Source organism: Balearica regulorum, chromosome 3, assembly GCF_011004875.1.
Source record: "Balearica regulorum gibbericeps isolate bBalReg1 chromosome 3, bBalReg1.pri, whole genome shotgun sequence".
Lineage (NCBI taxonomy): Eukaryota > Metazoa > Chordata > Aves > Gruiformes > Gruidae > Balearica > Balearica regulorum.
The window spans coordinates 116,591,938-116,607,747 of record NC_046186.1 but is presented as its reverse complement, the minus strand read 5'-3'; the positions used below and the strand labels follow the sequence as shown (position 1 = coordinate 116,607,747).

General features: G+C 44.5%; 1 protein-coding gene across 1 annotated transcript in view; it reads left to right on the top strand.

The window, feature by feature from the left end:
- LOC142601226 (uncharacterized) overlaps positions 1 to 15,810 on the top strand; it is a 409,261-nt gene that overhangs the window by 58,722 nt on the left and 334,729 nt on the right. The window lies entirely within an intron of this gene.

The following is a 15,810-nucleotide window of genomic DNA, read 5'->3' as shown; positions in this document are numbered from 1 at the left end:
GTAAACTTGTATCTAGTCAAAACCGTACACTTCAAACCATAAATGAACAAGTGACTGCAAAAGGGCAAATTTATAAAATTAAGCAGGAGGCAGCTTTGCTCAGTGACATGGTGCCGAGGCACAGGGATGCAGGTGTGGGTGTCTGCGAGTGCCACATCCAAGGGTCAGCTCCGCATGGACGTACCTGATGTGCGTTTGCTGCTACAAGTGCGGAGACAGCAGTGCTGGTCCCTGGGATGCACTTTGGCGATGCTGCCCTATTCCCATTGCTCATTCCTTCAGATGGGCAACTTGTAGGATGCGTGTCATTTGTCCCAGATCAAACTGAGACCCAAATTTTGCAAAGGGCAAACTCCACTGAATTCAGGCACAAATTTTTTTGCAGCTGATGGTGCATCAAGAAGCAACAGAGCTAAAACCCCAGTTCCTCACTGGAAGGACCAGGTTGCCAATAGGCTTAAGCATGGCTTGGACATCCCTTTTTAGCACAAGAGCAGAGGCAGGCTTCAGCACACACTTCAGGAGTTACACCGGTGTGCCGGTGAGAGTCAGGAATCAGAGAGAAGTGGAGGACTATCAAGTCCCCCAGTTTCACTTCAGGAATGACGAGATTTGTCTGATGTCCAAAGAGAGGTCCAAGTTTTGGACAAAGTCAGCGCTCAGGAGCAACCTCTGTGGGATGGGAAATGAACCTGTTGGTTTGGCTTTGCCAAAACCACATTTTAAAATGCTATAAACTTATTTCACACAGCTCTCTTCAACACCTCTGAGCTGCCTGAACCACGATATTATTTAAGATTCCCCCTCCCTCCTCTGTGGGCAAGTGCTACCAAACAAAATAAACAACCCAATGTTGAAAGGTTTCCCTTGGTTCACACAAGAAAGGAAGAGCAGCAAATCACCACAGCGTCTGGCTCCTGCTCTCTGGTAAGCTCTAGGTTGGTTTTACTGACAACATTTCTCCTAAGGAAGGTGTGAACAGCGATGGAAGAGCTCTTTATAAATCTGGAGAGCCACTCTCCCCAAGTCCACCCCCTCGGTGAGCCAAGTTCTCCAAAATACCAGTTTCTATTTCCAACCATGTGGCTCAGACACTATGTAAAAACTCAGCCGCACCTTGAGAAAGGAGGACAGTTTTGAAGGGAGCGAATGTTGTCCAAGATGTTTTCAGCTGGTGAAACAAAGCTACAGGAAAAGCCAGAGCACGACACAGCAGGTTTTGGCTATTGTTTCAGACATTTATACTGGAGTACAATTGTTATCGCTTCTGTCCTACCTTCTCCTTCTGCTTGCTCCTACAGGGAACAGCATTACAATGGCACTGCACTCTACTGCCATAATAACGAAGATGTCACTAATTTACCATTTAGACTTCACTGCCTGTAAAACAGGAAGAGCAAATGGGCTGCAAGCATGACAAGGAGCAAACCCTGGTTTGAACACAAATATACTTCAGAGCTGGGAGGGAAAAGGAGAAATTAAAGACGATCAGCTGATGACCTCTTTCTAGCCATCAGGCATTGTGGTGAACGTGCGGGATGGTCCCAGGCCCTGATCCCCCAGAAGCTGGCCAGGTTGGAAATGTCTGTGACATTTCGGTGCTTAGTATAGATGGTATAGACGCATAAGAACTAGGATTCACACCAAAGCCAGTTCAACCCTATCTCCTGATGAGGAGGGAAGGAGGGAGGGAGAGAGGGAGGGAGGGAGAGAAAACTCAACCCTCAAGTCTCGCTCAGATCAAGCCTCAAGCTCAAATCTAGGACATGTCAGAAGACTTGGTTTCAAATCTCTGTTGCAACTGATAATAAACTGTCTGTACAGGGGGAAACAATTGTATCAGGAAAGACCAAGAGCCACACGTCTAAATATTCAACAGCCTCAAATTTAGGATGTTCACCTGGAAAGTAGGAGATGTGGATTAAAACCATTGCTCTCAATCTGAGGTCTGAGAAGCGCTCTGACTGTGGGGCTGCTGAAGCCAGGCCCAAGACCCCAACATCCACCCGTCTCAGACTCCACAAGAAAAGCCAGACATGGCTTTTGAGAGCTGGCCAGCACCCCAGGGTGCTCAGAGTGGGAGGCCCTACTGTCTACCCCACCTTGGATGTGTGCCTCAGGAATAAAACACCCTCATGAAAACCTCCAGAGTATTTCCTGAAGCTTCCCCGAACTTGCCAAATTTCCTCAAGATTTTCCAGGGATCCCAAATTCACTCAGGCTGTTTGAGCCTAGGAGTGTGAAATCTTATTTTCCAGTTCTTTGCTCAAATTTAATGAACCATCCCCTGCGTAACCTCCCTTGGAGAACATTTTGAAGCCCCATGTACTTCCCTCCCCCTCCACGGCCAACACAGCCAGCATCTGGCAAGAACCCCGGTGTTTATCTTTCCAAACTGGGTTGCGAGTAGTTGGTAATGCTACTCAGATACAAGTTACGCTGAACTCTTCTTCTAGAGCAAAAAAGCCATCAAGAGAGGTCAGAAGCACGGCAAGGGCATCTATCCTTCTGCTGCTTGGGGATGCAATCACTAAACAGCAGTTTGAGCCCAATCTGAGCTGCTACTTGGGCTGAAGAGCCTCCAGGAACCTCAGGGAATATGTCCCTAAAATAATGCTCCATTTTCCCCCTAACTACTACTGACTGATTAAACGAACCTCAGCATACAGCAGGTCTTTGCTGCTGTTGTTATTTTCTGCGTTACTGTTTTTTCGGATAAGATATACTTAGGGAAAACACTAGAGATCTCAATTAAGCAGCTGGGTGACTTATAAATATATATTTATGTTTGAAGCCTAAGTGGCCATTGGCTTCCCTACTGTTTTACTTAGCTAACAAAACAACTCTATCAAAGTAAGTATTATTCCAAAACCCAACTTCCTGCGCAGAATGCTCCCATGTGCTCCATCAGTCTGCTTCTCTGATGAACTACATCGTTTCTTATAAACTGTCCATGGCCCATAAATTTCCAAGCATAAAGGCTATTACTGTGCTGTGCAAATCTGCTGAGAATTTTATCCTTATAACTTCATTTTGTTCTGTGGCAAATGAGTTTGGTAAGAAAGTTAATCTGCAAAGTTTTATTTTATTTTTCGCCCCCGTCTTCTGCTTATTTTGATAAGTAACACTTCCTTGATTTACTCTTGAAGGTGGGCTTTGTTTTGATCGATTTCAGTTGGACCACCTCTGCCTCAAATTGACTTTAACTCAGGAAAAAACTCCTCAAGTGTTCCTTTCCCCAAAAGCTTAAAACCAAAATTCACAATAAATGATGGATGAAAATAGAGCCAATTGGGTGTGGGCCACCTAGTAGATAAATATTGCAAATCTACTCTGTTTTGTGATCCGAATAGAAGACCTCTGCATACATTCAGGTATTGGGAGTGATAACTACTTTTTTTAAAAAAAAATCTTTTTTCCCTTTCTGGCCCAAGCCACAGGACAGTGGGAAACTGAGGATTTTGTGTATGTGTGTGTGCACGCAGATGAAAACCTCTTATGAATGTTTTGCTCATTTTTAGCTCTCACAATTGCCTGTTTATGTTAGGAGTCCTGTTGTCACATGGAGCGGACAGATCTTCAAACAAATTGTAGTCTCCCTGTCCACCGAGTAGAAAAATGACTGGATTTTGCCATCGGGTGCAGCACGAGGCTTCTGCTTCCCCTGGCTTAATTCCAATTTCCATAACAATACAAATTAGACTTGCTCAAGGCCATCGGAGAGGTGTGGGGGGGGAAAGATGAAATAAGCCATAACTCTCATGGCTTTCTTCCTCCAAGCCCCAAGAGCAGTCAATCACAAGCAATACGGAAAAAAATAATAGGAATAGGGACGTTTTGATATCTTGATTCTGGAGACTTCTTGACTACCTTGTACTAATTTCATTACACTCAATTTAAGGGGCTTTTTATTGATAGATACCCCAGGAAATATGACTTGGAAACAGCGTACTACCTTGGGATATCACCAACCATTTGACATTGGGGAACTAAAACAAAAACAGATGTTTTAGGAAATAAGCAGCTTGAATATATCACTCATAAACCAATTAAAACTTTCTGTAGCAAGTTGACATTTCCCATGAAGCAAGCAATGGGAGTATACGCAAATCAGTTGGCTGCGAGCTACAGAGCAATTCCCAGTCACAGATTTTTTTATTTTTTTTTTTCCTGCTTTGAAAATGATGCTTGGGTTTAAAAAAAGAAAGGTGTGATAAAGAAGCACTCTCACCTTGTCACGCTCAAGCCCGGAATCTGTCTTTTCAACCTTCACACTTCCATTCGTTGCTCATTAAGCAAACAGCGAGATATTCCCACTATTGTTTGTCTCTTTAGCAGAGAGTCTCAGCGATTTCAGGTCCAAGTATGCTCCAAAATAAGGCATGAAAATCATTTCTGTTTGTTTCAGAAAATAGTTGAAAATAGTTTGTGAGTTCTTGAGAGTACAGGGGAAAAATGAACAGTTTGGGGGTTTGTTTTCTTATTTTAAGCTTTTTAAAATTTCATCTTTTCTTGCCTTTTTTTTTTCAGGATACTTTTTTTAAATTTTATTTTGCAGAGCCAAGCAAAAACATCTAAGCACATGCTTAACTTTAAGCATTAAAAAGTCAATGGGATTTAAGCATGTGTTTAAAGGCAAACATATGCTTTAGAGCTCTGCTGAATAGGAATGGTTTATTGAATCAAGGCTATAGACAGGTTAATAAAATGGGTTAATATATGCAATCTGGAAACAAAAATTAAACAACACGTTTCTGGAATATTAGTGTTATAAGCATTGCCTCGTTCTAGCTCAGTTCCCTAAATTACTATTGTATTTGTAATGTCCTTGACACTGTCTCTCCCTCATTTCTTGAAGAAATGCAGATTATTGTACTAGATTATAATCAGCTGGCTAACATAGAGCTCAGAGGTTATGATTTTATCCAGAGCAATTCAGAACAATATGATCTTACTTCAAAAGGAGTTTATTCACCAAAATTCATTTTCAAAGAAAATCTGCCAAATTTTTTCCACTGTCACATATCTGTAATTCCCTCTGTATAAATATTCATGTACTGTGAATAAGATGTAGAAAACATTGTGTTATTTTTCAATATTTACTCTAGAATTAGTTCCACAAAGGTGCTTATTGTATGACAAAAGATAAGAGTTTACACTCTCATCAAAGGTTTCTTTTAAATAGATCATAAAATCCATTGTGAATATTTAAGCCAAGAGTAATAACATGGTGTCATATACTTACACAGTATAATGCAGTAACACTCTGCATTTTGACATCTGCCCAGACAGATGTTTAGAACGAAGTTCCTCAGATTGTTTCTTTTTTTTTTTCTTTTTCTTTTTCTTTTTTTTTTTTAAGTTGCATGGAAAAAAATCTGGGAATCATCTTTTATATCGAAGCTACTTAGTACAATTTAACTGTCAACAGTTTAATTAATTTAAATGTAGACTTACCGTGGAAGCCAACAACTCACATAAGCCTTCCACAAAAACCAGGAAAAAAAAGAAAAGAAACGGGGGGGGGGGAAGAAAATAAAAGCCTCCCAAAATGTACCCAGCAACATCCTGACCTCAGGAAAGCTATACATTTACAGAATACACATAGAGAAAATATCTAAAATCCCACAATTTACCTGTATCACTTTCTGCTGTTATCCCATCATCTTCAGCACAGACAACCCCAGCACCGACAGTCAATGGACATTTTCCCATTATATTCCTTCAGAAGGACTACCCTAATTAGTAGTTACTAATTATTTTGCCCATAGCAACTACACTGATTAATATCAACGCATACATTTACTTAAAGTAGTTGCAGAAGGATCTTTTTTTTTTTTTTCTTATAACTCCCCGTCTCGTGATTTCTGGGGTTTAGATCCACGTTGAAATGCGCACATGACCACACGCTGACTGCCAAATTCATTGCAACGTACGGCATGTTTCACTGGTCGTCCTTTAAACAAAGTTAGCTGGCTTTTTAAGTGCTTGCTGGTTAGCTTAGTTCTTATGAAGATTTGTCAGGCAGCACAGTTAAGTTAATCAGTAACCAATAAAAGATTTAAGTTCAGAGATATAAAACTGGTTGATTTATTGTTCACAAAGGTTTTTGGCTTCTCAATGGGAACTCATGAAAACATGTTGTTATGGTTACTTCAGAAACCATATACCTTTTTATATCCTACTCATATATAGGAATTTGAGAGAGGAACCTATGGTTCCCAGGTACATATACAGTATTTTCTTTTTTGTTGTGTAACTCTTTTTTTTTTTTTTTTTTTTTTTATACGCAAATACGTAGACAAACCAAAACTTGCTTTGTTTTGAAATCCCTCTGCTGACTCCAGGTTTTGGCTTACTGCTGCCATCAGGAGAGTCAGATCACTTTGCACGTGTCCCTGCCTTGTTTACAATTTTTGCAATCTTCAACAAAAATCAATCGGACTGCATTGTTTTAAAAGCAAAGGTGCCAGCCAAAGGGTACTCACGGCAGCAATGTTGTTGCGTTACAATCTTCTCCAGCATGTAAATCCGAAAGAAGAAAATCACAATGTCAAACACAGTTAAAATTGAATATAAACTGTCCTGCTGTCTTTTGTTTTGTTTTGTTTTTTTAAATCCTACTGAACATGTTACCCAACCTCACTTAGTGGCCGTTCTGGTAAATGTTATGCAAGTTTTTTTCCTCTAACCGTGGTCGTGAGCATCTATATGCTGAGCACGCAGTTTAACGTCGGCGCAGGCTGGCTGGAATATGCATTGCATATGATTTTCCAAAAGGCCGCTGTGATTGGGGTCCCAAGGTCCAACAGACCCACAGCCAAGTTTTCAAAAGCCACTATGGGCTCCATAGCCTTACAGCTGTATTTTTGAAGGTATTTTTTAGGCACCTGAAATTGCACTTAGGTTTTAAGTCCTCACTGGGTTTTAGGGCCAGGACCAAAACTGGATGGCAAGCACCTCTGTCCATCCTGCGTGCAGCACTCAGGCCATCGATATCTCAGTATCATCAAAAATCACTCTACTTTCCCCCCAGAAAACATCTCCTGAACCATTTAGACACATGTGAAGTTACGTGTCGGCCCAAACCCTTAATGAAACTCACGCTCAGGTTTGTACCCGAAATAGACTCCACTCCCCAGCCCCAACTGAGGGGCTTCATGGAGGGGAAGGCGGCACCGGACTGGGCACTCCGCTCTGGATTCAGCCTACAAACCAGTTAGCCCTGTCACCCGGCATATAGATTATCAAATAAATGATGGTCAAGTGTGAATTGCAAGGTTAAAGATACTCTCTATCAAGGCGTTCTGATGACATCATCATAAACCTGGAGGGCAAAGCTCAGCTAGTTTATGATGTCACCAGAAGGCTTCTCCGGGTTGCTGCCATAGTTCATGGTCATTATTTTCTGTAACAGGAGGCACATTCTCACCTACATCCCAGCAGGGCTCCAATCCACATTAGCTGCCTTTTCATGTGTATAAAGATTTTTTTTTTTCCTTCCCATATATATACATATAGTATATATGTAGTGCATGCATTTTGCATATAAATATTTAAATAAAAGTTGCATCCATATTGCATATATACATATAATTTGGGGGGGGGGGGTACATATATACATGTATAATATACATATAATCTATTTGCAGCCAGTGCTCACTGCCGAGGCACAAGCTGGGGAAGTGGGGCCGGTACCCCAGGCTGGAAGAAGCACAGTGGGGAGGGCAGAAGATCTGGCCACCTCCCTGGGGAGCTGGAGCCCATACAGGATGGATGCTTGCTCTTTTTATTATTATTATTATTATTCTTTTGCAGAGGAGGCACAGCTACAAAGGGTTTCCTAACCACTACAATCACTGAAGCTGGCAGCAGCCACAAGTCATTGATCTCTGGGGGATGCTGGATTTCCTGGACAAAGCAGCCGTACAAAGCCTGGTGCCTACCTGACACGGGGCAAACCCTGGGGTACAAAATACAGCCAGGGCACAAAACAGGCAGTAAAAAAAGCTGAAAAATGAAACCTCTGCCCTTGTCCCCTCTGCGCATTTAAAGACGAGGATCCCCCGCCCAGCACTACGCATCCAGCCCCTTCCTGGGGAACGCAGCTCACATTTATTTTAGAGGCAGGCAGGCAGGCAAGCTACATCATCTGGTGGCTTTGGCACAGCCAAAGCAGCACACCACAGCTGGATAGCTGATCTGTGTCTTTCGCCTCGCTGAGAGGCCTACCACATGCTATGAAATGCTTTAATGTCCCCTTAACATGCTGTATAAATAATTTCCGTATCCATTCAGTGGTGCTCACATGTGGTCCTTTGAAAGAGTTAAGTAAAAATTACAGTACCAATATATCTTTGAGATGAAACAATGACATTTATAGGTCATTGTAATCCATGCATTAATTAATTTTATTCCCAGCCTTCCATATGATCCATATGATGCCTCTTCAGTGCTAAATTTGGCCTACGGAGCTGTGTTTTAACAAAAAGATAAGTTTTAAGACTGGACCGAGAGGAAGTCTCTAGTCGCTACATGTTTGAGCTAGCTCAGGAAGCGCAGGTAAACAGACTTGCATTTCCATAGTAGCCTACAGAGCCTCTTTTGGGGGCAAACGACGAGTGAAAGCGCGCAGCCCATCGACGTCCAGACACCGCTGTGAAATCCAGCCACGCGTCGCTGAGGGTGAGGGATGCTCCCTCCATCTCTGTGGCTGGGATGTGCCTGTACCTCCTCACCTCTGGGGAGGGAGGCTGCAAACGGGGCCGCAACGGGCCGTGCAGGAAGGCATGGGATGAGGAGGAGGAGAGCGGAGCCACGTGCGAGACTTCCCTCCACTCCCCGGGAGGGTGAAAGCGCCGAGCTGAAAGGCAGCTGCTGGGATGCAGAGCCAGCACACGCTTCCTCATGGGGGGCATTAAGGGAAAATGTAAAGGATGAATCCCACCAGGACTTACTTTTTTCCACCTTCCTCATTCCGATGTGTCAATAACTTGTAACTTCCATCTCCAGCCACGTCCCCCATCCCACCTCAGTGTCTCAGGGACAGCCCCAGGTTTTTATATTTTACAGAGCGCCACAATGCAAGCACAAAGAGCAGGAGGCCTTTCAATTGGCAACGATTAAATGTTTCGTGATTTAGGGGTTTGTTCTATTAGTGATAGGAGAGCCCTGATGTGATAATCTCCGATTAACAGTAAGGCATTGCATGAATCCCACTATGCAGCAATGGCAGTAAATTAGTACGTTGATTTTTCCCTTTGTAAAAGTAGGTTACAAGTCCTACTGCAGAGGGTGTAGATACTAAGGAGTCTCCTCATCTTCTCAGCTCTATCACTTAAAATAACATTTACAACTTCTTTACATGCCTAAATCACAATTTCATAAGCCAAAGGTCATTACTCTCGTAAAACTAACAGGGAAGCAGCAACCCCATCACATGCCAAGACACCGGCAGTCCAAACAACACCCTAAAGAACAGGTTTCAAGGCAACACTTCCCTCTCAAACCATGCAGCTCCATGTTTCTGCATTCTGCAACAAACCCATTTGTTTAACAGCGCAAAGTGCATAACCTGGATTACAAGCTGGAGCACAGCTTGTGTGTAAACCATCCTAAGGGTATTTCTTTTGCCCTCATGTGAAAGCCACTCTGTTAATAATAATCCTCATGAAATTCCTTAAATGCTTGGGTAGAGATACAGAGAGAAATGTAGGTAGGGCTTCCTGAAGCAGCACATCAGGAAACATGATAAATAGGGCTGGATCACTCGAGTGTAGGATGACGGAGAATTGCTGTTAAGTATCCTAAATCCATCAAAACCCAATCATGGCATAAATTTAATGGGTTTCTGTAAGCCATGTGAACAGCATTGGTGGTTTTAGTGAGCACCTTAGTGGGACTTTCTACTTTCGATCGATGGGAAACAGGCACAGGGTGTACGCTGCCACCCAAGTAAATGCTCCATTAATAGTAGGAGAACAGCTCAGTTGGAAAGCCAGTCCCAATATTTTCCATATGTTTAAAGATTTTTCTTGCCATTTTAACAGCATCCATTCAACCCAATGCATTTCACATTCAGTTTAGCGTGTGTGCATGCGCGTGCATGCAGGTATATAGGAAAAAAAACCCACGAGCTCTCCCTCATCTATAGACATACACATGCACAAATTAACGCTACAAGCAAGAGAAGGAAAAGTTGGGTGATTTGGAGGCTATTTACCTTGGCAAGCTAGAAATGCAAAGGGCCGTATCCTCAGTTAATATAAACTGGCTCTGAAGCCAATAGAACTGCCCCAATTTAGACCGGTTGAAATAGCTGACCCAGAGATTTGGAAGAGCGCAGCATGTGATGAGACTGCTGGGAAGGATTGTCGAGCACCGACAGGAGATCTTGATACCTCGATTTCATTGAAAAATTGATTGGAAAGTGGGCATCCAAGCAGTCACCACAAGCAGGAAGAAATCTCTCTTCTGCTCTCCAACCCGGCCGCCCATCCACACCACGGAGGTCTTGCCTCATTGGGGGAGATAAGGAAAGCGGTGCTGTCACTTAAATACCTCGAGGAAGAAAATAATGTTTGAATCATAATTTCAAAAGCAGAAATTTGACAAAAACATGCTCTGAAGTGTCTACCTCTGGGAGAGGCACTGTCATATTAGGTAAGAAGATAACAAGTATTGGCAAAATACAGGGTTAGTCCGCGCTCCTTCTTGGTTTCAGAATTATTGCTTTATATTCCTACTTTCTTAACAAATTATTCCATTGACACTACAAAGCAAAGGACTGAGAGTGAAGGATAATACACAAGAGAGCCCCTAGGCTGTTACTTTGGATTATAAGTATCTAATTTCAGTCATTTAAAGCAAATTCAGTTTTGTCAAAGGCTCCAGTCCAACCTATAAAACTCAGGTCCGGTGAGCATGACAGCATGCCTTGGAGGAACAGGGCTCCAAAAGGGAAAACAAACATCCATTCAACTCCTTCAAAAGCCTTTTTTCATCTAATCATAAAGTTAATACCAACCTTCTTTGATTATGTGTACTGTAAGAGAGTGAGTAGTTTCAGTTACAAGTTGTTTCTTACACATCTCCTGGTTTTCTGTGGGGTTTTACACCCCCAGCAGACAAACTTCCATAACTGACCCCAACAAAGCAGCCAAGGATGAGAAAGAGAGGGAAGATAAGTAATAAGAAAGCAATTTTTGTAAAGGATGCTTAATGTCTTATTGCAACTACGTGCCATTCGTACTTACACACACCTATCATGCAGCTACCGTGCCTAGGTGAAAACAGAACAAGCCAAATCCAGCTCTCCTCTGCACTGGGGGTAATTTGGGGTTACCCCTTTATTTCAGGGGATCATTTTAAATTTCCTGCTGAATTTGTCTCTGAACAGCAATAAACAGCCATCCACAGGCCCTGGATAGCAAGCAACATACAAATGCCCTGATTTTTAGCTGAAGAAAGTGCAGCCTTGCTTAAGTCCCCTTTTATTAAGGATTGTAGGGCTTGGAGAGCTTTAATAAATCAGATTTCTGTACTCTGAATTGCATAGTTCACCCTCCCATACACCTGTAGGGTCAACCTGGTTTAGCAAGCAAATCTTTCACCAAGTTCCTCTCTGCCCCGGTCCGAGAGGACCTCCCCAAGCCAAAATTTGAAGAGTGGTATTTCAACCTGGATACGCACATTGAAAAAACCTAACGCTACCTTTTCGTTGCTTCTGAAACTGGGACTTGAGCTAATTCAAGGACTTCTCCACTGGAGAATGTGAAGAGTAAGGTCAGAGCCCTTCCCTGGAAAGCTCAGCTCCGCTGCTCTGTATTTCAGCATTCCCAGTTTTACAGGGAAAAAAATATCGCCTGTTGACGCCGAATAACATTTGCTTACTGCCTGCGTAAAACTTAGTCCATAGAGATAGTTTCAAGAAGTAAAAAGCAAGGGATTGTTGTAGTAATACTAATAACAACAATTTTATTATTTATTGTTGTTATTATTATTAATAGTAACGTTGAAGGGCTTTGCTATTTATAACGACCATTTAATCCTAAAGGCTGGCAAAGAATGACAGACTCCTCAAGCAATAACTCTTAAGCGCCTGTGTGCTGAAAGCTCCCACTTCCCTTGCTCGGATGATAACGTGGTTTAGTGACACGGACACAAAGAGCTTTGGAGGCCTCCAAAACGGAGCGGACATATAGATGGATAATGAGAATTCCCATGATTAGATGGGCTAAAATATACTTTTTTTTTTTTTTTTTTACACTGTGGATCAGGCAAGCGGTTGGGACTTTATAAAGCAGAAGCCACAGTGGTTTTAATCAAGAAATGCACTAAAAATCATTGATTATCAGCCTCATGATTTGCCTACCTAGGGGCTAGCGTGGCTGAGAGAAAGGAGGCAGGTGGGGCAGGCTGCAGTGATGTAAGGCCATAAAAAGTCCATTTGAAGCAGATTGGGGTCACGTCCGTCACGAGGCTGCAGCCCGCGCCGCTGAGGAGGTGGTTTTACGGCACGTTTCTCCGTCTCGCCTGCCTGGCCAGGGCTTTTCTGAGGGAGACGTTCGTTAGTGCTGATGGGATTGTGTCTAGTCCTCTTTGGTCAGAGGTGAACGGATGCATCGCTTGGCCGGTGACGAGGGCCAAGGACCTTGCCCTCCTCTAATACAGAAGGTCCTTTGGCTGACTACATGTCTCCTCGCTTGGATGCCGAGAAAGGCCTGCTAAAAATAAAAAAACCCAGGCATTTCTCACTCTCTCTGTCCTCAGCTGCTTCATTGCCCTCGTGCTGGCAAAAACTTGGGGTGCCTCTCCCAAGGGAAGGCCAGAGTCCCCAGCTGCAGGGTGCTGCCGAGCTGTCCCGGCACACACAGCCATGCTTCCCGGTTATAGCCAAGCGTCCAAGAGTTGCAAGACCCTGTTTTATTCTGTGGCAATTTTCTCTTCTCCCCCCTCCCCCCCCCCAAAAAAAAAAAAGAGACCAGCCTGAGCTGTAACTGCTCTGCGTCTTGCAGAGGAGGTGTGCCCCCAGCGTGAGAACGTTTTGCCAAGGAAAAGAGCCGACCCTCCAGCTCTTACATTATATAAACAAGATAAGATGTCCTCCCAGCCCAGACCCCAGGGCTTGTGGCCGGGGCAGGAAGCTGGGAGGGGAGCCACAGCACCGCAGTCCCTGCTGGGCTTGGGAACAGGGAAGTTAAAAGGGCTCCTTCCTCCTCCCCAGCACAAAGATCTCCACCTTGGCTGTTCCCACCACATCCAGCAACTTGTTCAGACAATGGCTCTCTGCAAAGAGCATGTTGCAGAGCCTCAAGCTAACACCTCCACGGGTCTGGAGGGACCTTCCTCTGCTCCAAAATGAGCCATCGCTCTCTGCTCTTTCCTGGTGTAAACGATGCGCTTCTTGCTGAACACCCTCCATCTCCGCAGGCGCAGCACCTGGTGGCTCCTGCACCAACGGGTGCCTACACCAGCCACACAGCTCCGTTGTCAGAGAGATTTGGTAAAGCACCACACCTCCGTCCCTGGGCAGCCATCAAGTAGGAGATATATGGCAGTGATAGGAAAAGGAGGTTCTCCTCTCATAAGCCTGAACTGCACATTTTGGTGACTCCCTGTCCACGATCCCGAGGCTGAGCTAAAGACAAACAGTAGCAGCTACCTGAGCTGGTGGCTTGGTACGGGCCAGCTGAGTAGAAGAGATCCTGTACATCCTCCAGCTGCCATGGGATGGTGCCTTCCACTAGATGAGCATAGTGACACCAAAGGAGAGATCAGACACCTCTCAAGCCACGGCTGCCAGGTTCAACAGAGATGCGAGGACAGATCCTAAATGGAGCAGACCCCTTACCTTACAATTTTGGCTCGTACACCATTCCGGTACAGATAGGGACACTGATTTGGGAGAAGAGCTGGTCACATTTCGGCAAAAATCCCACAACAAGCACTCGCTCACTTTCAGCTCCAATTCAGTGGACAGGCAACTCCTCAAACTCAGCAGAAAGCTAAATCTGGGTCCAAACCTGGGCTCTGCCTCCTCAGCATCTCTCTAATTACTGCCAAAGAGCATCGGTGCAAGTAACAAATCACTAACAAGTTCCAATAAAGACAACATTTTGTAGGAGGAGAAGGAGGTTAATGGGAGGACTAGTTTGCCAGGTAGGAGGTTTTAATGCCATCAGGGAAGATGTGGCTGATCCCTTCGTTAACAAGGCCTGGTGTTAATTCTGCTATGGGCAAAGGGATTTTAAGATAAGAGGGGAAAACCCAACCCAAACCAACAACAACCACAAACCAGCAATCCAGCCAGAAAAGAGAATTTAGATGATGGTTGTTATTTCTGCTGTAGTCTGGGTAGGGCTCACAGCAAATAAATACTGAGTCTCACTCCCATGCTGGGACCCAAAGGGCATGTGGGAACTCCACCAGACCAGCTTCATTGCCATGCTTCACCAAAAAATCCCCCATGGGAAGCAGCTGGGAAGGGAGGTGGAAATCCCACTCACAGGGACTGCGAGAACACCATTTCAGGAGAAACCAGGCCTGCTTTTCCCAGCAGCTAGCTCTGGCAACTCAAACCCTGGGCAGCAACTCACCTCAACAAGTCAGGGGATAAGAAAGCAAGCCACCGAGCATCTGCCGTCAATTGGGGAAACTGAGGCACAGTATCGTCCACCCCTGGCTCTGCAGCACCTCAAGGTGCCCTTGGAAGCTGAAATCCCACTGACTTTGGGTTCAACTCGTGCTGGGACACATTAGGTACCCTGCAAGAGTAAGGTGGCTGCATGGGGCCGAGTGATGATTAGCACATCAAAAGGCATTGGAAAGGGAAGTATGCTGTTAATTTACTCTGGTAAAAGACAGTGACAAACTGTGGGGGGTTTTGTCCTTTATCTCCATCCAGGACACCAGTGGCTGGGGGAAGGGGTGGGTTTTTTGGAACACAGAACGCTTTGCAGGGGATTTCCGAGGCTTGGGAAAAAGCCTCTGGCCGAAGCTGATGTTTCTCGTGTTGTGTGAGTTATCAGGAACCAAGTAGGAGCTGGCTAAATCCACCCTGGCTAGATGCTGGCTAGTGCCAGGGACCACTGCACCTGCCTGCACACGCTGCCCATGTGCCATCAGCAGCAGATAGCTGAGCATTTCAGTAGCAAACCGACTTTTAGAGCTCTAAAAGACACAATAGCTCTATGAGTATTTGACTCACATTGGGCCTTACAACCTCTTTCAGCCCCAAAAAGTAAGCTTCTGAGATTGCAATCCCCATCTGAGCCTTGTTCTCCTCCACCCCCTTCCCACACGTACATTTGCCCAAGCACTCACTTTGATCTCTGCGCAAGATGGAAAAGTTATTGGGTGAGTCACTGGGCTGGGATCTGCCATCAGCTCGTCCTCCTCCAGGTAGGCTGAGGAGCAGCACAAAAGCTACCCCAGGGGTTAAGCTAGATTAGCCCCTGAAGAGCAAACCCCTTTATCACTCCAGGGTCTTCAGCATCTTCACCTGGGTTTGCCAGAAATGCCAAGCTGAAACTCAGCTGCTTGGCGTCTGCATTAAAGAAAGAGTCTGGGAATTAAGTCGAAGGGGTTAAGCTGTATATAAAGCTCTGCAGTATAGTGGATTTCAAAAAGCAGTCCTGTTGCTTAAAAATTTGCTTCTCCAAGCTAGACACAATAATTGGGGAGTGGGAGTGACAACCTAAACCTTGTCTTGAACTGCCAGCTGGTGAATTCCCCATAGGACGTATCTATCGTTCCCTCCTGGAGGAGAAAACATCCCCCACAAACCCGAACAGCCAGAACCGCAGCAGA